The 26904-nt window shown below is 40.2% G+C and overlaps 1 long non-coding RNA gene across 2 annotated transcripts in view; it reads left to right on the top strand.

The window, feature by feature from the left end:
• LOC110983509 (uncharacterized) overlaps positions 1–26904 on the top strand; it is a 63525-nt gene that overhangs the window by 34280 nt on the left and 2341 nt on the right. Inside the window, exons 1-4 of one of the 2 annotated variants that reach the window (XR_015426731.1) lie at positions 233–250; positions 546–758; positions 25767–25924; positions 26754–26835. This is a non-coding gene — a long non-coding RNA (uncharacterized LOC110983509). Of the gene's footprint in view, positions 1–232; positions 251–545; positions 759–25766; positions 25925–26753; positions 26836–26904 lie in introns of those variants that run through there. The other variant, XR_002598727.2, reaches the window with a different exon arrangement.

The raw sequence follows: 26904 nt of genomic DNA, 5'->3' as shown, positions 1-26904 counted from the left end.
TGATCAAGGACTGGTAATAAACGGAAGATCGCTGTACGGGCAAACAAAGACGTTTTCCCCATTTGCCAGGGAGAGCAGAAGTCCATTCATGTAGCGGATTTGATACGTTCTGTACTTCATGCCGAAATGATTGCACGGTTACGAAATCAGCAATGCCGAATTTGCTGTCTCAGTCAAAATAACCGAAGTCAAGGGAAGTGAAAAGAGCTAACGATACAAACCATGCTTACCCTGCGACGGGCTACCAAATGTAAGGCTACGCCGCAATAGTTAATTAGTTGATTGGTAACCAATGAAGAACTGTGTTTGCTTTGCCAAAATCTGCGCTCACGAAGACTTGTTCCTTGTCGTGACGCTTGCTGCCGTCTCTTGGGCGAAAAAAAAGAGAAAGAGAGAGAGAGAAAAAAAGCAAAGCCAGAAAAAAACAAACAAACAAAAAGTGGTCACGAACCACTCTATGCGCTTGCGCGGCAGGGGTAGGTGGGCGTTGCTTTTTGTTAAAAGTCCTAGCCCATCTCACCGCGATATTTATATGTCATTCACAGCCGGGCCCTACAGGAGCGACTGGCATTTCCTGCAAGGAGAAGTGGAAAAAAGTAGACCAAGGTTTCGTCGTGAATCGAAGGCTTATTGTCTGGGGCTTTTGGACCATCTTCTGCGGTTGTGCTGCTTATTTGTGTACGGTGAAGTGCATTATCCATCTCTGATTACCGCGGTGTCTACAAGCTTAAGGAGACAATTTGTTCCTACTTGACAAGGTAAGGTGGACAGTCATCATGGGGAATATTTATCTCCAGATGATAGTTTTGCTGACTCAATAGTTTTTCGTATATCATCCACAATTACTTGAAACGGGAATGTTTTATATAAAACATTAGGATATTGTCCATTAAGTTACAATTCATTTTTTTTCTTTACAGTTCTTTTCTTTGTTGTTTATTTTTCAGTCATAAGAGCATTTACAAATTGCCCAACAAATTTCAGAACTTGATCAATATTAGCACAAAGTGTCGAAGTACTCTTCAATGATTATAAGAAATACTCCCATTGAAAAAGAGAAGAGTTTTGCGCAAAAAAGTCAACTATTTGCTACTCATTTTCAAACTAAAAGGGGATTCAGAACCAACATTGTAGTTATAATGGGGGGGGGGCTTTCTGCGGGGAAAAGTTCGAATTTAATTTCTTTTAAAATCCAATCCTTTATTGCGGCCTTTTTGGGGGGTGAGGCTATTTTGCAGGCTTTATACTCGGTCTTGGAAGAAAGAGAAGTTACAGAGTCTCTCAAAATGTTTTCGTAAAAACATGCTCCTTTTGGGGCCATGCCTCCCTGCCCCCATCCGCTAGTGAAACCAAAGAAACAATATAACACTTAATGTCGACACATAATGTTTACCATCGACACTAACGAATGTACAGATTCATCAATTTGCGACAAAAAATGACCCATAATCAGCTGTCCTCGCTCACAGAAATATTTATCAAATGGGACCAGCATCTGAAAAAAAATGCCGAATTCGCCGAACAGTGTGTTTTGTTAGATTGTGACTGCGCAATTTTAGGTCTCTGCTGAAATTTTAGGACGAGGCATACTTCCGTATACAAAATTCAAATACTTGAGATGTACAAAAAATTGTAAGCGGCTGAGGTATTTTGCGATCTGGGAGAAGAAAAAACAATGGGGAATAGAAATCATCGTTTGAAAAGAGCAGCTGAGCTGGGCTGACAATCAGATGTTGATACAAAAGTAGTTTGCGTGTTGTGGACCCCGTTCCAAATTAAAGTCTATGCAATCAAATCCTTTTAATGCTTTCGTTTTACGAAGTTACAGCGTTTCAAAACATCACCCAAGAGCAAAGAACAATATCCAAATTCCCGAGTGGTCTCGAACGCCGTAGTCTACGAAGGAATGCATGTATAGCGTTTCTTGTTTCATCTAGCCAAACAGGCTGCGTCAGCAGGAACCCCGTTGATATGTTAGCGTCATAAGGCTAGAAGATGCACGTTGTAGACCTCAAAGAATGAAATTGGTAGATTATCATCAGTAGTCTGGTGTTTGTCCGTCCTCATCGCAATGCATATTTCACCTTTGTACACTTTCATTAAATACCGCAGCTTTTGGATATAGACATGGAGTGCACTGACAACGACAAAGCTATTTTATAATGCAGACGCATTCAATACATTATTGCATTATCCTTTTAGGGTAGGTGACACCATTGGTAAAAAAAAATCCCCAAAACGGGACTGCCGTATAATCCTGGAATATTTTCTTGAAAGAAAGTACATAACAGCTTAGTAAATATGTAAAATATTTCTGTTTAAAATGCTCTAGTTTTAGGGAAAACTGAATTTTGCTCATTTGTTTTCTCGCGATGGTGGCTGACCATCGTTTAACAGTTCATTCCTTTTTACAGACTACATCCGGTAGCAGGTGCCGATTTTTACGTTTAATATGTTCCGATGTTGGAATCTGAATGAACAGAAAACTCTAAAGGCAGCTAAAAACAGACCTGCAGAAATTTACCAAACGCACTGTAAACTGAATTTAGAGGGAACTGGGTGCGAGGTATGAGGTAGAAATAAATTAGATCAGTTTGAGGTAAATTTCATTCAAGGAAACGTTGCTATCCCAAAATCATTCCCAAAGCGTAATGGTATGGTCCACAACGTGTTGACCGTTTCCAAGGTGCATAGCGAGATGCTTTTCGTCAACGAGAATACAGGTTCCACATGTTCGACATGTTTCCCTCTTTACCAATGATGATTAGTTAGTAAACTAAGAATTGAGTCTTGAGACTTTCATTGGCGTGTAAACTGACGTGAAAGTTTGATCATGAACGTGATTGCTCTCGCGTGTGCATACACTCGTATTAGTATCACTGAGGCAAGTCGACTGCATACTTCATTTCAGAGTAAATTTTGTTTTGATGAATCCTCAGTGCTACATTGCCAAGGAGGTGTATTATTCCAGGGTACATTCATTAGTTACTCCTGGCCGATAAAACTGTTCTTTTTGAGGTAAAGAGAACGTGTTTAGGTTGTTCTCCACCCTGACCCCGTTGTTCACTACGAACGCCCTGTACATCTTGGATTTTACGCACGATATATTAAAAGATCTTCGATTTAACCGTTGTAAATGCTAATATGTTTTTTTCTCAATTTTTCACAAAGCTGTTGACTCAAACATGAAACAAGTCAGTGGAATAAATCTTATCAGTTAATCGTGTGAAACTACGGCACACACCCAAAGGTGTCACCTCCCTTTGAGGCGGGATTGGCGGCCAAATGAGGTTTATAGAAAATGTAACCTTGCGTTCTGCTGCCGATGGAATTCGGAGTGTAAAGGCTTTGTTGGGGAATGCCAGATGCCCTACAACAAGAGCACAGAAATTGTTCATTGGATAGACAAGCCTGTGACTTTCAGCACGCTTGGCTGATTCAAATCTCAAAGTGTACCCTTAGAGGACACCCGACGCAAGGTAGTCGTGGATGTGACATTCGTGTATCTTTATAAACCCCTCATCATTGATAGTGAGCCTTTTGATAACGAGCCGTAACACATTATAAAACAATTATCAACATGTGATATGTGGGATGCGCTTCTGACCTCAAGACCTCTGATTCCAATCTGCTATTACGAAGCACGAATCTTGGTTATCTTAACTCATAGCCAGCCCACAGACATAGAGTTGGCTAGTCAACAGAAAACTCGCAATCCTTTGATTCCTTTGTCAGGCCCGGGACAGACAGGCATGTCGGCGTCGGCTACAAGAGATGAAGTGTGGGCTTGTTTCTTTTATGCACATTTGATCAAAGTTGCGTCAGCCAAATGTTCGTCATTTGTTCGGTGTAAATCAGAGAACGTAATGAAAAGGAAAATATTAATCATAGAAACCAAAAAAATTAATATGATTATTAAGAGTAGAAAACAATAGCAGTCTGGAACAAAAATCTGACCAGTTGCACTGTGATGTTTAACAGGACAGACTCTTTTTAAAAATGGGATATGCCAAGGTTGTAAAACTAAAATGGTTGAATTGAAAAAATAGGCGCCGTTAGAATTATTAAAAAGGTAAATGTGTATTGCTTCATTGAGGCTGTCGCAGATCAATGGTGGGAACGCTGCAGATGCATTGTAAACTCCAGATAGCTTGATTTCTTTATTCATTCCCCCGAGATTCCGCTTGACAAGAATTTACTGTACTGACTTCAATAACGATATATTTGTAATGTTTATAAAGTGCCATTTAAATCCAATCCCATCAAACGGTTCCACCATATCACCGAATAATAGTTGTGCGTTGATTTACACTATTGCTATTTCTGTACCAGTTTTCACGTCCTTTATAGAACTTGAAAGAAAAACAACAAAAAACAAAACAGGAAAAACCACCAGTCTCTCTCTTTCGCATAATTTTGAATTGAACGCCAAGGTAATACAGCGACTATTCTCTTAAAAGCACCTCTTTTAAAAGGGACATCTGTTTATTTTCACATTGACATTATTCACATGATCATCTACTCACTCCTCCTTTTAGATTTTATGAGATGGAGATTTGGGAAAGCAGAAAAAAAATCACTGCCTTTTTTTTTTAGCTTTTATATGGTGTCAGACTATCTTGAGGAGATCAATGATCTTGCACAGGTGTCTTTCTGGCGGCTAGGCCACGGCCGCGAGGCACAGGCATTTGCTTTAGAGTAGCAGGTGCATTTTCACTTGAAGTCGGGGATTGCGGTATAACAGCGTCCAAGTTTATCTGCTTCTTAAGTTCAACATGAAACGGGCTTTTGAAATCCTTGAATTTGAAGGGGGATAAAAGAGGGTTAGGCCATGTTCAGTGTTTTTTAGCTTCTTGCCGAATTATTGCAGCCTGACAGTTCAGTGAGCAATATTATCTTGCAATAATAATGTAATCTTGAGCATATTCATTTCACATCGATTAGTTCACTGCCTTGTGAATGAAGCCCATGTATGCAGCCACAAAACTAGCAGTGTGTAATTAGTTTTTCTATCCCAACAAGAGTTTTGTAGGGTTTTAAAAGATCATTGTAATCAAAACGTTTTCTCTTTCCCTCTGGAGCCCCGTACACTGATGACAAAAAGGTGGACAGTCGTTGATGGTTGGGGAGCCTTCGCAAGACTTTACTCAAAAGTGCATTTCCGAAAAGACGATCCAGCTATAAATTACCTCTTCATATAAAATGAACGTCACTTGAGCGGACACTCTTTATCCATTTAAACCATTAAAACTACTTCAATTGCACTGGTGGTCGCTGGGCTACACCACACTCTGGTGCGTAATTAACAAGATGATCTCGCCTTTCAAACTGGGCCATGGACCAAATTTTCCAGCAAGAGGCACATGTTACATTGATATGCGCCGGCGTTCATATGCGGAAAATGTCACGTTCATTATCCTTTCGCACATCACAGCAATATGAGTCGAAAAATATGGTGCGACGATTTGACCAAAATTCGTTTGGTTGCATCTTGTCATTCAGTTATTATTACAATAACTTGTCATTTGGTTATTATTACAAAAATACATCAACCCATTTTCTTATCTCTGTTTGACAGCGTAAAACAGATCGGCTTTCCGTTATTGAGTGTCAAGCAGGTTGAAATGGTGGCACGATTTAAGTGCTGCATGGTACTATTATCTAGATAATATAAATACAAATAATATAGGTTCTCACTTATACTTTGTAAATTGTCATTGAATTTGCTGGCATCCGTCTTTCATCAGAGACATAGGCCCAGATGAAAGGACAGTTGTCCCAACATTCAGTGAACAAATCCAAAATAGGCTGTTCTCCTGTAAGGTTTTGCATTACTGAAATATTATCTATCGTGGTCGAGGTTAACTTTTAAATGTTGAACACCAAAAAAATATATATTTCGAGACAGACATAGCAGACTAAAAGAGCAAAATGGCCTGGATCAAGATCGTTCAATGGTTTTTAACTTAACTACGTAAATGAAAAAAAAATTAAAAAAATATCAATATGTTCAAGATACAAGCACCTATGCCCGAAGCCTCACGCCTACTCCACGAATATAATAGGCGGTATCATTTCACAGGAGAATAATATTCCATTACAATTTATCAGTTGAAAATGACTTTGACAACGAAACTGATACCATTAGCCAGTCACAGACAGGTGGAAAGCTCGCTAAAGGCGGAATAACAACATGCAGAGTTACCTTTGACTTGCGAAACTGCGTACCTGCAGAGGTCACACTGTATAATGCTAAAATAAACATAGGTTACAATCTTTCCTATATCCCCTCCACACAAGAGAAACACAATCTCATGGCTTCCCCTAGGATTTATTTTGGTCAGGCTCGATGAAATCCACGATTGAATTTAACTTGATAACGAGAATAATAAAATATATATATTAACTCCTGTTCTTGATTGTCATCAACATAGCTTATTAAAAAGTGTATTTGTAACAATTTTACTGGAATTTCTTAATGTTTACCTTTGTCTGGCACTGGATTTAAATCTACTACCCGTGTCAAAGGGAGACCCATACGATGTGATGGTTTCACTTATGTTTGCTGGCATGAAGCATTCATTTATATTTTACACTTTCTTCACATTAGAATGTGCCCAGAATAAAATCTTTCATTTCTTTAAAAATCTTTAGCGTCTTTTTCACTACATGGAATACTTGGCCCTATTGGTATATTTCCCCTTGTACATAAAAGGGAAATGCGCCTTACTATCTGGTCTAATATTAATCCACAATCCTATATTAAAAATTTAACTGATACTTCTAGCTTTTGAAGGAACACCTTTTGGATGCAAAATCGTGAATTCTTTTTAAAGTTATAATTGTCTTGTTGAAATCCTTTTCATCCATGAAGAATTTCGTGATGTTATAGTGTTGAGTAATGCCTACAATGAGGATTCTGTGAATGGGGTCTATCTCTGAGCTCAGACATTACCTGGCATTGCCATAGTTTTTAAGCACCATCGACTCTCAGCCTTCACGGAGCACTGCAGGTAAAGTGCTCTCCACTGGGCACCATGGTGGGCACTGACTCCTACACTACCCAGTCCAAAATACCGGAGTCCCGCTGGTGGTCTCTTAAATAGACAGACATACAACTCAGCCAGCGATGAAGAAGAGCGAACATAGCAACATACGGAAAGCATTTCCTTTTATTGCGTGTACTGTTATAAGAAAACACTAAAAAAATTGATTTAAATTCAAATCCCTTCCTTCGTGAAAGTGCCAGCAAAAGGTCTACAATTTCTACTCTAATTTGTGTATTTTTAAGTAAAAAATATTTTTCAAATTCCTGAATATATATCGCATTGCATCGACTGCGCTGGTTCATAATAAGAAAAATGTGAGAATGTGAACAATGACAGCCTTTTAGCCTGTAAAGTTCATGAATTTTCTTTCGATAGCCTCTGAAAATAGGTGCCTGGAGCTCCCCCAGCTTGTAGAGTCTGAGCTCTGTTAACTCGTCGATTATCTGGAACTGGTTTCCCCTTACAGCGCAATATCTCTCCGCATCGGTAAAGAAACATCCGTTTAAAGGGGAGACTGTTGGACGTGTACTGATAAAGAATATCAGATACAACCGACAAACAAGCCAAGAAAACACGACACACTTCTCCATTAAAATTCTTTCAATGTAATTCAGACGAATGAGCTTGCAAATTGTCTTGGAATAATCCATTGAATGCAAATGCAAACAAGAAGTCGATGTGGATCTAAAAAGAAAGATTTTCGGATTAGTAATTTGATGAACACCAAACTTGCATATCTGGTATAAAGATACACCTCGTTGTCTTCTCATCACGAGCACAAACTTGGAGCACGTCTGTACACAAGAAGCTAGCCCTTAATGACGGAGAAAGCATTGTATTTGAACACCACTTTTTGACAAGCTAGACACTAAGGCATCGGTTGCGAAAGTCACCTGTCGCCAATGTCACTTTGATATGCTAGCTTGAATTTAGAGATAGTTGTGGGTCTTAGTATTAGGATTGTGAAGTTTGTTAAGACTGCATCATAGCGCTTAGGGACTTTCTGATTCCAAGATGTGTAAGTGGAGATGACCCATAAAGTAGCATAGTGTTTATTGTTATATCAGTTTTGCTAGATGCGAAGTCATTCTTGGTTACATACAGAAACCTTGCAGCTGGGCTTTACAATGTTTGCTTTGTTCCTCGTAATTAGAAAGTTTTTTTGTAAAGGACTAAGATATTTCTTATGTTATAATTTCCGTTCCTCTCATTGAGTCGGGTTGGCGCAGTGGATCGTTCCTCTCCTTTTACATCTTCGGCCCAGTTTCGATTACCGGCTCTACAGTTCGTACCCTATTCCGTAGGTTTTACCCAGATAATATCCTGAGGGTTTCCACCCACCACTGAAATTGTGACTTCTTCTCATTTTCTCTTCTCTGGGCAGATAATGGTCGTTTGACGGCTGCCTTAGGCGCCCTCGTATGCCTTCGACTCACGTTGAGAACCCGAGGGCCTCCATGGAAAGGAGTGCTTTGCACTGATCGGAGTGTACCCTCATTATAAAAAGATGACAAGATGGCATGGCATTTAAATGCATGCGTGCTATGGATGCATCGTCCAGTAAATCATATTTTAACCCCGGCTGAAGATTTGGTTTTAAACATGAGTAATTGATCTTATACCCATCAATTCTCCGCTCTTGAGATATTCTGTAATTCTTAGTCATTAGGACTATTTCCAAAAAAAGCAAAATATTATCAGTCTAGCAGAATGCTTATTTATGCAGGCGCCTGAAGGAAAATGAAATGGCACGAGAATCATGAACGGCTAATGGTGTAATTACATCAAATGTGTGCAACAGACCAAGAAGTGTAATAATTTCGCCTGGGCTGATGGCTGCCCGTGGTTAAATGACCAGCGGTAGCTTTTTTATTTTCTCATTGAAACACACGACTACACTGACACCAGGACAGGGTGGAAGTGTAGATGTGTGAAACGAAACCATTCCTATGATCGGTTCACGTTCTATTATGAAATTTGGAAGAAACATAATCACGCACGAAATGTTGCACCAGTAATACGAATGAATTGTATATAGTTCTGCTGAATACCCAGAACGAATAGGATAACTGGATTTATCTCAACCAGAAGCTGACAATGTAATTGGAATTAAACTGATTTTACCCTACAGGGAATATATTACCAAGGTACATAGGAGGAATTTCCTGATTTCAGAATATAAATATGAAGTGCTTTGACGGTTCAACGGAAACTGCCTGCAGCATTCAGTCCCTGTAGTCTTATGTTTTTCTCAGTCCCACAAACTGAAAGGTCGCTTTTTTATCGAGAAGTCGTCCCCCCCAACCGAACAAGATATGGATAACACGAAAAATTTAATTTGAATTTAGAATGGTTTTCACTGCTCGAAAGCGCCAAATTGCAAACCTTTGGAAATCAGAATTTATTTTAAGTAAGTATCCACGCAAATTCGGCAAGAAGGAATCCCAAACGCCGACTTGAAAAGAACGATCTAGTAGGTTCTTTTATTGGCTTTCTAAAAATATATGACTACAGGTGTTTTGTATAGCTATAAATGAAAAGCTATCAGTTTGCAATCTTTTACTTGTTATTATTTTCGGTCCATCTACATCGAGGATGGCTGACCTGGTGCTTTCTGATGTATGTATTTCCATTGTGCACCTGTCTTGCCTATGTAATTTGTCAACTTTATCTCTCACGCCCTTTTCAACGTCCATTCTGGATCGAGCTTCCTGTCTCTGTAATTACAGTCCCCAAATATTTGCAGAGATCCCATGCACAGTATCTGGTTCCCTTATACCCATCGATCGTGCCCGTACCTGAACCACGAGACCATTTTCCATTTTCTCTCTGGAGAAGAAAACTGTTTCATGCCAGCATTATTGGGGACTTTTGACTTTTCGTCCTTGTATAAACCTTTATTTAACCAACTTCTTGGGTTGGGTCTCATGGATTCCTCTCATTCCGAATGATGTGTGCTTCTCACTCCAGTACCCCACAACCTGTCTTTGCAATAAACGTGAGCTTTGTCCTCACACAACATATGTTGCTATAACGACTTCATATTCAAATTCAAACTCAGATTCCACTTCATCACTGTTTACACCAATGTTTTCTTTTCTATTAGAAGGTAAAATTTTCCCCATTTCTGTAAACACCCATAACTGAAAAAACAACAACAACAACAAATGAAGAAACAAAAGCGGCCCGTTAGGTTATTAGCAATTTGATTTCATGGAGCCTCAAACAGTTGACTCGAGTTTGATGATAACTTGCCGCCAAAAGAGATCGAACTGTCCCAGTCCCTGAAGTCATCAATTAGTGCGATTGACAACTGCAGTACCACATCTCCTCATAGAAATGAATTATCTACTTGACAACACTTCATGCATGAAACTTCGTAAATTTTTCCCATTATTGAAGGCCATCTGTCTGCAAATGAAGATTTGTTTTGGTGCTCTCGCCGAACCGATCTTGCTACAACATTTGCCCTCAACAGCAGTGCATCCTCTTCCTAGCCGAATGGTTACTCCAACTTGAGCATCAGCCAGTCTCGAGTATCACTGATTATGTCGGGGGAGCTGTAGATAGATCAAATCCTCGACTGGGTTTGAAATCGCCCTTCCTTCAAAAGGATTAAAGCGGCGGCGTCTATATGTTTCTGTTGCCAAGGTTCCTAGTCTTTATGTCAACACAGTGATTGGATCGCCAGAACCTTACAAGGGAAGATGGTACAGATGTTGACAAAATTGACATGGCGTCTAAAACGAGTGAGATTATCAGAGAGACAATATAAAGTGTACCATCTTGTAAGCGTGGGAAATACATTGTCAGAATGAAGAAAAAATCATTCTGTATAGGCACGGTGCAAACGCTGTCAGCATGTCGTTGCTATACTGGGCTCCTTTACGAACGAACGTGAAAGAGGAAACCATCCGTCCGATTCTCCGACGCGTCTGATAAGACGTGTTCAGGCATTGCGTGGTTCAAAAAATATATGGGCGTTTATTAGGTGTACCAGTCTGCTAAAGTGGTTTTGATGCACCTTTGCAAACGCTATGAGCAGACATTAGACCCACGTAGTGAAAAATTTAATTTAAACATTATTAGTCGCTGAGTCTAGCTGACACAGTTATTGAACTCACAAAAAAGGTGGGTTTTTTGTTTTTTCTCTTTTTTAAAACCAAACCCTTGATGTCAATTGAAATAACATCTTACTTTGGCAAACAATACTTGGGGAAACTGCAAATTAAAGTAGACGAACCTGGTTTGCAGATTTCTACAGGTCAACAGCGGTAGGTCTCACTGCTCCATGTGGCACGTTTGATATCAACCTTTGGAAGCCATTATACACGGGCTGTCTTTTTCGGTTAATCTACAGGAAACGCGAGGCCAATGCAATCAATTTGCAATCAAAGTCTTACTGTCAGTGGTGATCAACCGATTGACTTCCAAACGAGGAAAACGTAACGGGACTCATGCAGTGTCATGACCTCTTGGCGAAAACACGTGCTGAATAATAATGCAGAGCCTACTGTTAAAAGAATATTACTGGTAGGTCCTATATTGTGTATCACCTGGGTAATTCGTGCTGGAGGCACCAAAGGCAGTTCCATCAGCCAAGCACTCACAATAAGCAAGATCCCAATGGCCAGGAGAGCTTGTAGATATTTCAGCATTATCCCATGGCTGTGCTGTGCCGCCTTCTGACTGGGGAATACGCGTACGTGCCAACCAACTTCGGTCGTGCGCTTACATTTGTCCTCGTTTTAAATATAAAACACTCATCTATATCGACCCTGTCATAAGTCAGGAAACTTCACCGGGCAAAAAAGTGCAGTGATGTGGGCTTTAATCTGGATTAAGGCCCACTGTTATCTTGGGACCTTAAAACAGACATTGATTGATGTGATCCAGGAGGCGAATATTTTATTTGATAATTGAAGATTGTATTTCTAGTGCCCACGCTAGGAACTGTACTCCTGGGTCTGATGAAGCGCGGAAAACTGGCGGAAAGCACAAGCAAGCCGCAACAAAGGAAAAACAACGGTTTCAGTTGGTTTTGATTAAAAACCATGGATTGGGGCGAGTACGTGTTTCGATAATCAGCGATGACAAACATGTCACGATAGACTCAGGAAACAACCAAACACATTTACGATAAAACACTCCGGGAAAGCTTTGAAAACGTGACATCTTGATTTTTTCTTTGCCAAAAAGACAATATTTCTTATTCTATCAAATATCCAATATTAAAGATCACAGCTACGGGCTTATCGATACCTGGTAGACTGTTTTTGAAGGCTTAAGCTTGGTTTCTCTGTTCAGAACACTTCCGCAATTTATTCTTTGGGTAAGGAGCTCCTTCCCTGTTTTTTTTTTCAGGGGTGTTCAAGAAAATCATTCCGATATTCCAAATGATGAGACTTGAAGATAAGCAAATGTTAGGCAAAATCGTCAGTTTGGAACCTGAGCAGGCTGTACACCTGCAAATCAGTTGAAAGTTCCAGCTGGAAGGCGTTTTACAACTGAGGAACACTAACAAATCTGTTACAATCAATATCTGTATTGCCATTTTAAGGGTATTTTGTGTGCCTTTGTTGATTTTAATTAAATGCCAGTTTCCATATAAAGGATCCAAACCTCTGTAACTAGATGGAAATGAGCCCCAGTGTTTAATTAATTTGTGCAGAGAGGAGTTGTATACCAAAGATTCCACTTTTTATTCATTGTACAGTTGTGTCAGTAACAAGGCAACGAGCTAACAAGCTTCCCTCTCTTAGAAATGTTCCCGATGAGAAGATGTTGGGCTCACAATCAGGTCCGAGGATCAAACAAACTGAACAGTGTCTCCCCGGAATGACTTCACAACAACAGCCCCCAAGTCTTCCGCAAGATGTTGACGGCGAGAACTCCTCTCCCCCTTTGTGTCGGTCATTGTTTGATCAGAGTCACATGAATTCTTTTTAGACTTCAGACATGGGGGGGTGTCAGGCAACAATAGTATGGGTGTCTGTAGGGTTTGGACATAATTTTATAGGGCGTCATTCCTCCCACCCTATCTTGCTGGGTATATCTTGGTCGGTATAGCCCTTTTAAAGTGATCTGCTGTGATGTAAAAAGAAGAAGGGGGGGTTCTTTTCAGGTAGCCTCAGTTCAATTATCAAGCTGGACTATCGTGCAAACTGCACAGAGTTTTTTTTCACCTTTTGTGCCCCAAGGTTACATGAAAGAAAGCGGCGCCTCAATATAGATCACACACGCTCATTAAACACTGCCTCCTTTGACTTCGTGGACCCTATTATTTGATTAAAATGACGGCTAAATTTATACAGCAAATAGCGGCTTCGGCCCACGCATAAGCTTACGATATGCTCCAGACATTTATGTGCACTGCGAATACTCCGTTTTATCCCGGTGTACGATCACATAAGTGTGTCATGAAAGTTTGTCACTTTTCGGCATGAGTGTATGATTAGTTGTTTTTGCTATTTGGATTTTACTTGTGTTTTGTTTCTTAGCAAATTAGTTTAGGCTGCATTGGAATGCATTCACATTACAAGTCAATTTTGATTTACTGGAATGAATAGACGCGTTGACGGATACGTAGAAAACCAATGTGGCTCATCTTAAACGCTCTGCTCAGGTCTTGGGTGAAGCAATGGGTGCTGTTATACTTTCTTGGAACGTCGTTCAAACGGTACGAAAATAATGTTAAAGTGGAACTCCGTCATCGTAAGTTATCATCCCCTAATGTAGAGAGTTGTCCTGATGTCTAAGGTAATTTGTATTGTTGTCACTGTTTGCAGATTTTGGTGGGTTTACATATCTGTCCAATTCATCAGATAATTTTTGACCAATTGCTTTTATTTTAAAGACATTTTTGTGGTATTTGGGGGGATTTTAACTCAAGCAATACTTTTGAAGTATAGTATTTGTCATGTGATCAAGTTGAAAGTCCTCGTAAAAGTATAAGAAAATCACGACAAAGGGCCTAAAGATTCCAGTGAAACAGACAATTCCCGCGGTTGAGGGCGTAGGTGGATGACGAACCTCCGAGTTCCTCTCGGTAGTAAGCCCACGCAATCATGAAGAGGTAGGCACAGCACCGACGGACGGCCTCAAGGTGGGTTTTACCCTTGACCACGGCACAGGTTGGTGCAGAGGGAATAAGTGTTTCGAGCCGTCATGCCTGGGGTCTCGTTTCGTCTTTTATTTAGCAGATAAGGCGACGACTGTCCCAAAAGAGATTTACCAAAACACACAAAGCAGCTAGAAGTCTTGGTATACTAACTAGGCCGGACTAAATCTGATTCGATATGTTCGGTTCGTGTTTTTTTACTCGAACATCTGTTTCTTGAAGGATTCACTGCAACTCAAACTTATTTCTGATAATTAGTGCCCTGATGTAAAATATAGTTATGACAGTAATCCCTATATTTTATACCCCAAAAGGCGTTAGCTGTGGTTTATATCAGAAGATTCTGTCTGTCACATGAATGAATCAGTGACGTTCTTTCATTGTATCGGTCCATGTGCCCTGCTTCTACCGGAAAACATCCGCAATTGCCATATCAAGGTGGTATCATTCATGCAACACAACTATACAGTCCGATCACGTGATATACAAAAGCCACGCGGGACGTGACAAATATGAACCAAAAAAAACCCAAACAAACAAATCAGAGGGTTATCTAAAGGGTCGCATACGGTGATAGGTCAATTGATTCTTCTCCTTTCCTCCCAGACGAGAGGTATACTTGAGAAACTCAAGCAGTTGCAGCTGTGCTGGATTTTCATTTAGGTGAGGGCAAATTTTGCCAAAGCAGTACGAAAAATATTACCTGTAACTTTACTTCAGAATAATCTCATTACGAATAATAACATCAGGCTATTGTAAGAAATCATATTAACATCCACCCAAACAGATTACCGTTTAGGGAGCATGATTATCGGCTAATGACCATAGAACCTTCGTATGTATTTATCATGTATTTTTCTGCTGTTTATAAGTATTATTTATATTTGTTTAGACTGAAAGCAACGCCCATCATAAAGCCGTCTTTGCGTGTAACAGTTTGCAATTAGACATCTTTAAAAAATGTTTCTGTGTTTGGAAAATTTTACCACTCGAAATACGTTTTGTGTGTGTGTGTGTCTTGCATTAACACTTCAATGTGCAATTTGTTTTACATTAATACGTATTTGTTTGAAAATAAACACTCCATTGCGTTTAGCTTTGGATTATTAACGCAACATGTGCATAAAATGTTACTTGGAGGGGGTTTAAAATGCGTTAAAACAATACCACTTGTGTACTTCATGGGCTATCCATCTGGACCATTAACTGATCTTTTTTTGCGCTAAGCTAATTCCAATAACCTCACTGACTATTTCTTTTGGAGTCTGGCGAATACACAAAAACACAGAGATGGAGGGAAACTGATCATACATAACTTCTAAAACAGTACTTACTACGTGAGAGGGGTATTGCGTGGGAGTTTGGTGGATGAGAGTTTGACGCAGTGAACAATTACGCTGTGAAATCAGTTGCTGAGGCGGAAGACACAGATAACCCATAGACGTAGCCTCCACTCAAATATTGCAGCCTTTGTACCCACGCATGATGAAACCGAAAGGGACCTGTACCTCGCGCGGACGTCGAACCCATGGCTTTGCAGTAATCGCTTAAGTACCGGTAAATTGAATGACCCGTTTGTGTCTCGACCAGTTTCATAATTGATTGACACCGTAGTTTGTCCGTCTCCCCTAGGGGAAGGTTTGGATCAGCAGTAAAAGATCGAAGATGAAAAAGTACGACGAAATGAACCATTCCCACGAGGAGAGACTAACATAAAACATTAAAGAGACATCTTTCCCACTTTCCAAATATGGACAAGGATGACCAATTTTCAGCTAAGGTGTTAAAAAGACATATAATCGTAATAAGTAAATAGGCGAAAACATACATTATTTTCACTTGAGGAATTAATCAGGAAATTAATGACAAGTACTTATACAATTTGATGTTGGTGTTTATCTTCAAGAATTACTGCCTTTCTCTTTTATACACATTTCCTGGTCCAGTAATTGGATGACCCGAAACCACCTACACGAAGCTGAGGGCTTGTTGTTGTTACCCACATGTAGCATTGGGAGTAGTTCATAGGTATGTTCGGTTGCTCAGTACATACGTCACGTACTCCCCCGCCTTGCCGTTGGTAGAACTATCAAGCTCGACTTTCAGTAGCTTTTGTTTGAACTTCCTGAAAGTTGTTTGCAGAGGCAACACCCGACGACGACAGGTTAATACTACCGGCGAATGAAGATTATCACTATCACTCTTCTGAATCCCCTGTCTATGGTGGGATTGCAGGAAAGGAAATCCTCCATGAACAGTACTGGATTACAGAACGTGTAATTACACGAATGCAAGAGATTTATTCTTACTAACTGGAGTCTTTGGGTTTGCAAAGCTCTTAAAGGGAGCAGGTGATTACAGCAACACCTGAGGACTTTCAAAATTACTTTGCCCCAAATCAATCTTGAGAGTTGTTAGTTTCTTCATTTTATTTGAGTGTTCTGAAGGAGAGGCGGATGGCCGGGAAGTTGATCGGCTTTGATCTTTGGCCTTTTTGATACGGATGGCGAACCCTTCGCTAGCAGTGCATGGGTCGTGACTGTAATCAAGGCAGAGTACCCTTAAATTCACCCTTTGCGAAGCTAGGGTTTGTAGATGAAAAAAGAACAATAAATTATCATCGTTTTGTGTCGCTATAGTGTACAAAGCTGTCTTAATCATTTGTGTTCTAAAGCCTGCATAAATGCAACAATTTGTGTTTTAGGGAGAAAAACCCAATCAAATATCGATTTACCGACAAATTAATCCACTAAAATCACCACGTTTCAAGTGAGTATGAAAAGACTTTTGTTGGCAGTCTTCAAGTCCTTAAAAATATACAGTTGTCACGTCATAGTTGCATGGAATTAGTTTAAGTTCCGCTATTATATTTGGTAGAAAATTTGTGGTACTTATGACATAATTACACTAGTTGTAGAAATTTTTCTGACTAAAACCTGAGGGGACCAAAACCAGTATATTTAAAAATCAATTAAGTGGCCCTAGATTTTAGATTTGGATCGGAAATTTCATTTACAGAATTGCCGTATGGCCTATACACAGCACGAACGATCAAATGCCCCCTGTGTACGTTCATATAGGAACCAGTTTGCGACAGTGGATTGTTGCAGACTGAGCGTCTCACAATCTAATAGCCAAAGTGCATCAATAGCCAAAATCCATCCGAAATAGACGCCTTAAGCTTAAGCTGTGTCGTAATTAGTCACCGCCATCACAAAGTGTCGCTAACAAGGCTTTTGAGGAAAACAGGTTTTCGAGAAAATCACCAGAGAATTTTTTTCCTTTATAAAAACTACCAGATTTAGTAATTTGTGACAAAAATCCCTTACATTATTCTGTGATGTCTAATCGTTCAACTTAAAACCGAGTAATTAGTATGAAAACAGGGGTTAATAAGCCAAAATTAATTAGCCAAGGTTATTGTCACTTTCTGAAAACGAAGATTACGTTTTTGTACATGAACGTCCTGTTCAATGTATCAGAGGAAAGGTGGTCGTGTCTTTACGCGCGCACAACTGTGAATGTAACGAAGCTGACGTCACCTCGTGAAAACGAAAATCCCGGTTGACCTACTTTTCAGCTGCTTCCTTGCAAAACGTTTTGTACATATTCAAAGGACGTTTAGCATTGCATCTCTTCGTGAAAACGCAAAAATGTTGTTTTCAAGATATTTTGTCTGTAGGAGCATGTCAAAATGGTCAAGAGCGATGTTGTAAAATAGAATATTGACACAAATGTAAATAGACAAAAAAATCAATTTTTGGACATTAGCGTCACTTCATGAGAACGGAGACTAATTACTTGGCTACGGCATCAGTGGAAGCCACCCCTAGTGACTTCAATTATTCCACACAGAGAATTTCGTTACCGGTACATCTCGGAGCAGTAATTAGGATGCATCTAACTGAGGTACTTCTAAACAAAAGTGTTAAGTTACAGGCAAAGTTACTTTAATCCCTATACTTACCTCCGGTTGGCTTTACAGAATATCGCAATTCAGGAATGAGTTGCAATATTCTGTTACTGGTCATTATATACAGTCGACCCGTAACGTTTTGCAGTTGTTCAGGGTGATGCTCGTTTGCCCCGTTTTAGTACTTACCTTGATTCACAGAAAATCAATTTCTCCTCACCCCGTTTGGCTTATCAGTGGGATATTAGGTAGAATCGGATTTTGACATAGAATGTGTGTAGGCCCTATCCTTTGTAAATAGACTAAGGGTGGCATTAATCCAGATGGGCTTTTGCCCAAATAACAAATCTATTTTCCAGAGAGAGGAAACGCCACTGATTGCGCTATTATGCAGTACGTGACTTTCCGATTGCGCTTTTTCCCCCTGGCTACACCGAATTTATTATCGCTTCGTGGGATAAACACTTTGCTCCAAAATCTGTTAATTGATTTTTCCGAGGGGTGGCCACCGTTGCCAACGTGCTTCCTACTGCTCGTTGTCACTTAACAGTCTGCAAAGCTCGCTAATGCCATATCAATTTGAGCGGGAAATGCGTCTTTGGACACGTTATGGTGAATGTAATTATTTGATCGTCGCCACATGATATCGTGCACCGACTGTTTGGTGATTTGCAAGTGCTTCTTGTAATTGCGTTTTAATTTTGCACCTTTTTCCCCTGACAAGTGTTCAAGGAAAGATGTAAAAGGACATGTCACAAGGAAACTTTATCCCCATTAGGCATTTCAATCGAAATAAAAGATTTTTATTTGAGTTTGTCGAGTGTCTTATTGCTGACAATGTATTCCCATATTTCTAATATTTCAAATCAGCCCCCCCCCAAAAAAAATATATATCAGTATTTTGGATTAGCAAGGGTGTGAAACAATCTACAGAACGCAAACCAATTGCATAAATGAAAAGTATTCATTCTAATAAACTGCACAACCGCTAACAGCAATCGTGCTTGTTGAAAAAAGCAAGAAAAAGACCCCCCCCAGAAAAAAATAAAAGTACCAAACAATAATGATAGTGATAGTAATAACAACAAAACAGCAGCAATATACAATAACATGCAAAACAGGTATACAATTAGGATATGCTACAAAACACGACAAAGAACAACCGGGAGACCTGAAGAAAAAATGCATTCATAAACGTCACCAATACCTCAAATTCTACACCAAAACCAACCATAGAGATTTCGTCAAAGTAGCAACAGGCAAATCACTGATTACACTATTTTTTAACTGTACAAACGAGATGGGGGTAGGATTTTTTTACGAGTTCTAAGTATTATATCTTAGAATTATGTGAAATTGAAAAACCAAGCTGAGCTACTGAGCCCTGAACAGAATGGCCAGACCCTTGAAATCTCATTTTACCAGCTCAACAAAAACAGCTATTTGAACTAGACATCTGCGCTTCATATTTCCACGTGCTACCGGTATGTTTTCTAGCATACGCTGATATAATATCCAGCTTGAACAACGGCCATTACCCCTTCAGGGCGACACCAAAAGGCAATTACGTGCACACAACAGCTGCTCGAGCTGATGAACCTTTCGTTCATATGTTAAATCAGTAGCCTCCAGCCCAGCCGTTTAAATTGAATGGGACAGATGTCAATAATTATATATGGTTTTTTCTAAAAGTTTATGTTGACAGTGACAAACACACAAATAAACAAGTCCAATTATACGTGAGGGTAAACAAAAGAATGCATTGAAATAAGTAAGGAGACAATAATGAGTACATGTAGTAATATACTTCTGAAAACAAGGCTCTGCACTGACCTTTGTTTCTTTAAAACAACTCTTGATCGACTCTCATTGACTAAGCTGATTCTCAAGGATGCACTTTGCGTCAGGTATCTTCAGTGGTGGGTTTTGCCCCTTACGATTATTTTCTTTTGCAAGCCCCCGGAATAAAATGAGTGTATATTGTTAGGATACACGAAGGTTTCAGGGCAAAACCTATAATTTAAAAACTAACAAAGATGGTTCGTTGTTTTTGTATCCCTGCTATTAATCAGAGTGTCATATATTATGCATTATTGTTTGCTCGCCGATTCGTGTGAGGGTGCACCCACGTATGATAAGCCTGAGTTGAAAATGCAGTACGCCACGGAACAAGGTGTTTTCTATAAGACCTCGAAAATTGACCAACAAGCACAGTCAAAATTCTTAGAAGGAAAATTGAAACTTTGACTGAACATACCGCCGAATGATCTGGATGGCCAGATGCTTTACTGAGAAAGTCAGAAGGGAGGTAATCTACCCGTCAATACAAATTGTAGCTATCCATCTTTGAATAATTATGCGCGGAATCAGCTGCAATGCCAATTTCTAGAAAGGAGCAATCACTCTGCTTTTTAATGTAGATGTCTTCTTCGATAAAGCAAGCTTGACTGCCTCATGCAGAGATCGGCTGTTTTGACCATAATTGTTCTGTTGTAATCACCCGTCTCCTTGTCGTTTTTTTTTTATTTTTTTCTTCAAACAGCGATGAGCAGGCTGTCTGCAATGATCTGTACCACTGCAGTCGAGATCCCCTCAAGGCCCTAGATCCGGCCAAAAACAACTATTGCTTAGAATATCGATTGCAGAGTTCAAAAATGAGGCTTGTCTAACAGACGCCCATAGCTAGAGGCTCTGTCAGCTCCTACCTTATTTAGACACACTGATCGAAAAAATCTGCCTGCTGCCAACGACAGATATGACATGTTCTCCATCCTGATCTGTCATCGAGCAAGGCCTATCTGTCATTTCGGTCGCCCGAGGAACAACACCGGATATGACATGGAAGACACCGGGCAATTTTGCAAGGAAAATAAACCGGGCGCCATCCAAAATGCCAAGCGTTGATAGGGGAACAAAGTCTTGGTGTGTGCGTATGACGTGATGTTTACATTAGCCCCCTTGCGACGAATCTATAAAATAGTTTAAATGGCCCAAGCAGCTCGTTCAGAGTAATTTTGATTGCAGGTAGAGTGTTTGAGCTGTTTTTTTAAACAACCACTCAGAACTTTACTCATCCAATGACGAAAGAGCAGACGAAGTTTTTGCTTTGTTTCCTTGTTAATTGCTCTCTGGTTTTATGCTGCGTTTGTTTGGTTTTCGTTTAATATGCCATGCTCTTGTATTTTTGGTTTTCCTTTCTTTTTAGTTTTGATTGTGTAAGACTCCTTGGTCAAAGTTTTCAGATCTTTCTAAAGAGGTGAACAGCGTTCATCACTAAGAAGGAAGACTTTTTAGCAAAGAAACTGATGCTATTAAGCGGGACATGCAAGTTTGTTGTTATTACAAATTCCTATGTTTTATTTCTACTGCATGCGTTGTGAGTGAAGAGTCTGATAAATAATTGAAAAGCCTTTCTGGATGATTAGCAAAAATGCATTTCCTTTTGGATAATTAGAAAACATACACTACCACCGTTATAATCTTTGGATGAATGATTGACTCTACAGACTGCTTCATTACTCGGACGGCATCATGTTCTGCACTACTGCACATTTAATAAGCAGAATAAACGATAATGACGCTGTTATTTCCGTAGCTGATGAAAATGGGAGCATTAGTCATGCATTATCACTTTGTGGAACATTTTGGTTCCGGTAAGGTGGTGATTCTTAACTGTTTGCATTTTCTTTAGCGTTAGCTAATGTTGAGGTTTCCTTTGTCAAGTGGAAAGATTATACCATTTCATTTCAAGCGTGCGGATGTTTCTTCAGAATAAGCCAAACCTTTATTACGAAAGGAAAAGAGTGCAGCGTACCCCCAACAATAAATGCAGCTGTATTGAATAACGTGTTATTTTTGGAAAAAACTGTCTAGCACCTACCGTAATATGATTAGTCCAGAACTTGGTTTCGTGGGGCCCGACCCTATAAAGGTCGAAAAGTGTCCCTTTCTGGGCCGAAATGAACCGGAAAGGATAGTTTTCCACGGTACTCGGTATCCGGGTCAATCTGGGGAGGGGGGGGTTCAGAGTGTACAAATAAGGCAGGCTTTTGTACAAAAACAATGCAATTCTATGATCTAGTTTTCCCAAAGGGATTTGGCCACGGACATTGAACAGTGGATTTGAGAAAGTCTTCTTGAAGTTGGTCCCTTGTTTTCAAACATACGTTTGCCTATTTTTAGAGCACATGTTCACTACTTTCTGATGCAGATAGCGAATTGAGAACCGAAACTTCAATGGATTTACCAATTTCAGAGTCACAGAAAAATATTTGCGGAGTAATTAAAATTGAAATTCGCCTATTTGTGGGAATCAAAAAGCCAACACGCGCGTTGCTTTGCCGTTAAGGACACTGAATTCTTTTGTTCAAGAAAACTCTAAAATCAGCGTGCACGTTGTTTTGCGGAGGAAAATTCCTTCTACCCATTAGACATAAATTTCGTCTTTTCTTGAAAACGCAAAAGCCCAGAAGCCCTGTTTTGCCCACGACGCGCTAAACTTGTCTCTTAGTGGTAAAAAACCCAGAGCCTAAAAAAAAAAGCTTTGTGTGGGGAGCTGGTTAGCGTAGCAGTTCTTTCCTGGCTCTGCACCAATGAGGCCCGGGTTCGAGTCCTGGCTTGGCCCAGACTTCAAATGCATTTGGTGTCCAGTCCATACTCGCTCTCGCAGGTTTTCACCGGGTACTCCGGTTTCCTCCTGCCTCTAAAACTGGACCTTCTTTCCCAACTCCGTAATATGATGCTGATTATGAAAGGCTGTGAATAGACATGTAGTTACTGGTGCAAATAGCCTAAGTAGCTGAAAGCGCCATTCACAAACCAAATCTTGCAATGAAGGTTGAATTTCTCTCTTCATGAAATTTACTTTGCATTGATTTTCTTGATCTCGGTGAACGCAACTGATATTGACAAAATAACCTCGCCAAGATGGTCGCTGCAATCCAATTAATCGATTCTGGCTGGAACAGAACCAACATAAATGATTCGACGGAAATCGTCCGTTCAGGGAAACGCTGAGAAGATGTCGGCAAATACAAAAGCTAGCAGAAATCCATGGGAGAGACAGTTAAATTCTCTTTGTAGATTCCAGCTCTTAATGGAACAGTTCTTGGTTTGTTTCGAGCATCGTTCAGGCATCCAGGCGAAATCTGCATGCAGTCTGCATCAGTATTTTCGATCAAAATGGCCGTGTGTTTGAAAAAAATCATTGTTGCAATTTAATGCTGGTGTTTTGTTACTTTTGATATAGAACAGAAGATTCTTTTCCGTCTAGGATGAATGAGCATCACCCGGGGCAGAGGCAGGGTGGGAAGATTGAACTGAATCCCTTTGCTCCCTAAAGGCCTACCATTTCCCCATTCTCCCCTCCCTTTTTGGTCTAGTGGGTATCTTGTCATTTTAAAGAATTTATTAGCTTCTCAGCTAATACCATTATTTCAAAAAATTACCCCAAGTGTCGATGATTCACTTTTCCCATCACTTTGTATAAGTCTCTCAAACTGGACCAAGTCCCCTTCGCGTTTTAAGGATGAAGGCGTAATGAATATTCAGCACACACAAAAACACCTGGCTCTTAACAAGCCCCACTTTAAATTTCAGGAGCACTGGCCAGGCAGATGGGGTTTGCTAAAGCCTTTCAAATACAAGCAACCATTATTTGCTCGCTAATGTTGGGTCCAGAAAAACGTCTTGGAGGAGAGGTATGACGTGGGACTCAGGCAAAATTACCTTCTTCCGTGGCCGGGCAATCCCCAGTCGCGGGAATTATGCGACAGGCAACCCCATCCAGTACACTGTGTGGACCCGGTGCGTGCCGTGGAGAACCTGCCAGGTTGCTTACATCAGTCCCTCCATAATGGTCTGGCGTGCACCGCCAAGCTTTAATTTTCCTGCCTACGCAATTCCCATCCTGTCAATAATTAGATAAGTTCAGTATTTACATTATTATAGTTGCTAACACGGAGGCAACTCAGCCAATTCAGTGGCTAAGTAAAGCTCCCGTGTTTGTGGACTCCTCTGAAAACCCTCGCGGATAATAATAAAACTGTCTACCCACCCGGTGTTATGAGTGTCACAGTCCGTCTGTAGTACGCGGTGTTATTCATCCAAACGCGATCTCTGGCAAATTAACAAAGATGCGTGCCATCTTTGTCGCTGGGAGGAAATGATGGTTGGGTCAATAACCTTGGCACAGCAACAGTGGCGTATATGTGTGCCAGAAACACATAGGAGTGGGAATGGAGGATGAGAAAGGTGTGAGGGGATGACTTGCCGGCCACGGAAATTTGAAAAGCGGGTTGGGATGACACCATGTGACACCATATAGAGTTTGGTGTTCATGATATTGAAGTATATATATGTAATATAAATAAATCATAGAGAATGGCGTGTTTATGGCTTTTAAACATTGTTGTTCCTCTTAAAGTGAAATTAAATGCATTTCAGTCGTTAAGAAGTCCGAAAAATTCCTTACTTTATTCTCTCTAAACGCACTCATCTAAGTGTGTATTTGCCTCCAACTGGGGACTCCCTATTGTTCCTCCTTTGTTTGTACTTTTAACTTTTTTTAAAGACCGCCCTTATGTTTTGTACGCAGTTGTCAATCGGGGACCCTCTGTCAATCGGGGACCTTATTGTCCGCTATTGCTCAGGGTCCCCAATTGAATGCAGAAACAAACTCACACACACAACAAAACTGGGTGTGTGTCTGTGTGGTGGTGGGGGGGATTCCATAACCCCCTTCCCCACTCAAAAAGCAAAGTTGCATAGCAAACAACACTCAGTTGTATCTACCTTTTCTTTTTGTAATGACCAATTTAAATCAGACACAATTTGTTGCTGCTTGTTACTGTCCCAAAGTTGGCCTATCTTTGGAGCTTATCCACAGATAATGCTGAGCATAGGGGATGGAGGTGAGATTAGTTGCTTCCAAATTGCTCATAGCCAGGTGACCAAAACAGGCCATGGATGTATTTTATAGACAAATGAGCCTAGATGGGGGAACAAATCATTGCCTCTTTTAGTTTTACAAAATAAATTCATTACCTTTAGTCATAGTTATCTGCATTGACAGAGCATAAGGAAGGTAACGCACCTTTCTGATACTGATCTGTTACATGTACAGAAGCCGAAGTCATACCGATTGCATATGATCAAGATATTGGCGGATCTGGGTCCAATTTCAAACTTGGATAGAAAGAGCGCCACCTGGTGACTCTCAGGAACAGATGGCCTCGCTAGAAATTTAAGATAATTGTCAGAACTTCAGTCTTTTTTCTTCACTTTCCCTTCCCCGAAAACACCCTCAAAACCATGCGCTAACCTCTGACTATAGCCACCTGCCTCTTGCAAAATGGTTTTTAAGAACGAAATATCCCGATTTGCAAGCTGCAAGTCTCTATGAAGAGAAATCTCAATAACCGTTCCCGATTAATGACACCACTCATTGTAAATCACCCGTGGGATCATAAAATATTAATGAGTTCGAGAGTACAAATCTAGCCAGTTACAGTGGAATGCACCCTTTAAGTCTTCATAAAATGGGCGCCGCCTGTACTAGGCTAAAATCCCACTTACTAGCGCCATTAAATTCCGCCCTGGATAGGGAGACAAAAATGGCAAAACGAAAATAAAAAGGATTCAGAATACTACTAATACCAGCTTCCCGTTCGTCTGTTTTTCATAGATTTAAGCCAGTGCCGCAGAAAGTCATGTCGACTAAAACGTTCATGCTGGTGGTGTGCTTGGCGTACACGTTGCTGCTTGTAACAGCTCTTCCGTTGGACTACCCATCAGACGAGAACAACGCCTTCTTACGGAGACTACGTTCTAATAAGAGTCCCTGTAAGTTTATCTCTCTAACATGTATACAAACATTAAAGTGGATAGCAGCACGATTTACGCAAAGCCTAGTTCATACATCATGCAAGAGTAAGTGAACACGCAGATCGTGCGGCACATTGGCAAAAGTATAAACATTTTAAACTTAAGCCAATTACGTATAAAATGTTTTGTGTCGTCAAATGTACTTCACTTTCGCGTTGGTATGATGTATTAGCCTGTCTTAAATGCTTGCATGCGTAGGACTTTTTTCCTTTGCACTCCACATCCTTTCTCTCACAATTCTTTGCAGTATGTTACTTGGATATAAGGCCAGCGTTTTCTTTATTGTTTGGGGTCCTTTTTTGCTGCTGGTCGCCTGGTGAATAGCAATGGCCGGAGGCGATCATGTCTGTTTCTCTAAATGGCTTGGGGTCATACATTGTGGTGAATCTAAGAAGAGTGTAAAATTCATTACATAAGCTTTCTTTTGTTCATTTGGCTGTTAACGTTTGCTTTTTGAAATAGGTCATTGTTCTGACTGCGTACCAAAAAAATGGATACAAAAATACTAAACCAAAAGAACGAACAAATCTCAAAAGCAAAAAGGTCGAAAGAGCGAGGACTCACACGATTGATTGCCATGATGCCAGCATCCTATCAGAGCTTTGGCTCTAGCTTATTTTGTTTCCTTCGTGTAAACAATAACTGAAGTAAACACTTCGGTAAAGCTTGAACTCATTTTTAAATGCAGAATTCCTATAAGGTAACGACCATTATCGTCGTTTATTGCTAGAGTAGTTCTAATTTTATGCAATAGTTAATAGAGTTTTATTTCTTTTTTTGACCGCAGACTGTACGTACGGCGGGCTTACGTGCATTTGTGACAAGAATAACAAACCGAAAAGCTGTGGGCTTGTTTACTACGACCCAAGGTTGGTCAAGAATGCGTTGGCTTAGTAAAAGAAACTCAGCGTTTACTAAATTATAAAAATGGACAAAGA

The sequence above is a fragment of the Acanthaster planci genome, linkage group LG10 (assembly GCF_054643075.1).
Source record: "Acanthaster planci isolate LZ-2023a linkage group LG10, COTS_SCS, whole genome shotgun sequence".
Classification (NCBI taxonomy): domain Eukaryota; kingdom Metazoa; phylum Echinodermata; class Asteroidea; order Valvatida; family Acanthasteridae; genus Acanthaster; species Acanthaster planci.
Note: the sequence above shows the minus strand (reverse complement) of the source record. Positions and strands in the feature narration are given on the sequence as shown.